This window comes from Crocuta crocuta, unplaced genomic scaffold (genome assembly GCF_008692635.1).
Source record: "Crocuta crocuta isolate KB4526 unplaced genomic scaffold, BGI_CrCroc_1.0 scaffold376, whole genome shotgun sequence".
Classification (NCBI taxonomy): Eukaryota; Metazoa; Chordata; class Mammalia; order Carnivora; family Hyaenidae; genus Crocuta; species Crocuta crocuta.
Genome location: NW_027527388.1, coordinates 1,780,781 through 1,782,818, shown reverse-complemented (window position 1 = coordinate 1,782,818; position 2,038 = coordinate 1,780,781). Strand labels below are relative to the sequence as shown.

The 2,038-nt window shown below is 38.5% G+C and overlaps 1 pseudogene; it reads right to left on the bottom strand.

Moving 5' to 3' along the window:
- Window positions 1-695: 695 nt before the first annotated feature.
- On the bottom strand, window positions 696-1,669 carry LOC144221889 (nuclear ubiquitous casein and cyclin-dependent kinase substrate 1 pseudogene; annotated as a pseudogene).
- Window positions 1,670-2,038: the final 369 nt, after the last annotated feature.

Below are 2,038 nucleotides of genomic sequence, written 5' to 3'. Positions count from 1 at the left end.
ATAAAGGTGTACATATGTTTGTAAGTGTGTCTATGAATAAATATATATACATATATAACAAAATAATAATGTATATATGTAATATAAATGTATATATGCAATATTAAGTTTTGTTGGCCCTTGAATTTTTTTTTTTAGTTCCTTAAAGACTATAGAAAGGTGAAAGGATGGTTTGAGGTGGCTCTGGCTCNTCTATACTTGTGTATATAGATATATAAACTTGTATTAGATGACAAGTGATTTTCTTTTTAAGTCCGGGTAGAGAAAGAAGCAATCAATCAGTTTTAACTAAAACACTTCTACATTTTTTGATCATTATTCAACTTTCTTCCATATACAAAAAGCAAAATTTCCACAGTGTTCAATTAAAATCTCATTGCTTTACAACTGTGGTGTACCTTCCACTAAAAATAAAAAGATGAAGCAGTCAATCCAGTGATTACTTGCCCATGGCTTCCATTGGGAACGGGTGGGCAGGAGGCGATGGGAAGGGGAGGACCAATAGATAAAAAGGTAAATTTAACATGCAGAGTTTTCCTTAAAAAAATAAGAAAGAGAAAATTCTATTTTCAAAAAAAAGGGAAAAAAGCATTGAAAGCCCATGTGTCAGGCTATAACCAAAACCTTGTTCTATCTTAAGTAGGTTTTGTTTTCTTTTCTCTCTCCCTTCTTTTTCTTTTCTTTTCTCTATTTTTTTAAAATAAAATCTCTCCCCAAATCATCATCACTTTTTCAATCCTCCCACACTGTGCTTCACCTTCAGACCCTTCCTCCCCAAATTTCTCAGGTGGAGGTCTTGCAGAAGGTTTCTTTTCTGGAGAGCTCTCCAGTTCCTCCTCTTCTTTGGGAGAAAGCATCCTTTCCTTTGATGCCTTTGAAGCTGTAGGGAGTGACACCTTCTCTTTGTCTTTCTTTCACAGGGCTTGGTGTCACTGTAGACTTTAGCCTGAGTCTGGGAATTTGCTGTATTTTTCTCTCAGGTTTGGACTTTTTAATTATCATTTTGTTTTTCTTTTGTGTATTTTTTTAAAGTTTATTTATTTTGAGAGAGAAAGGGCACGAGCAGGGGAGGGGCAGAGGGAGAGAATTCCAAGCAGGCTCCTCCATCCTGCCAGCACAGAGCTCAATAGAGGTTCAATTCAACCAACTGTGAGATCATGACCTGACTCAAAATCAAGAGTCTGGCCCGTAAGCAACTGAGCCACCCATACACCTCTGTTTTTCTTTTTTTGCACTGTCATAGTCACTATTATCATTGTCTTCCATTAGGAAATCATCTCAGCCAGAATCTTTCTCCTGGAATGGTGCCTCATCCTCATCTTCTTGTTCTTCTCCACTACCCACATCTTCTATGGGCATGTCTCTGTGTTCGGAAGCTACTTTAGAGGCTGCTTGTCATTGCTGGCACACATTTTTATGACCTTCTTTTGCATCTTCACTGTCTGCTGAGTGAGAATCATCCTCCTTGGTCTCCACATCTTTTTGTTCTGAGTTCTCACTATCTTCTTATGAATTCATTCCAGATAGCCTCTTATTTTTAGCTTCTCGGGAAGATGATTATATTTTCTTAGCTGGAGTGCCTAAATCTCTTCCATAATCTTCATCAACATCATCAGATTCCTGAAACTGAATAATCAATGACCTTTCTATTTCTGACAGGCTGAGACATGTACACTGTCAAAACAGGACCCAGTGTAGAAGCCAAAGGACCAGGACACCTCTTCCCAACTTTAGCCAATGGGGCCATTGCCATGGAACCTGGAGCTGCTGGCTTCTCAAACTCCACTGCTTCTTCATTCAGTGCCCCTTAATCAGACAAGCTCCACTGCTTCCCCATCTCTTCTATCATGTTTTTATTAGTATGTCTTTTGGGATTTTCTAGGAACTTACCTGTTTAAATAAAGACAGTGTTGATATACCAACCCAAGTCCTTTGGTACCTAACGGAGACAGTTTTCCTAAGCTAGCATACTGGGAGTGCTGGTCTAACCTAATGTAGATAAGCATGTTTTTGAAGGAGGCTTCAGCAATATTTCATC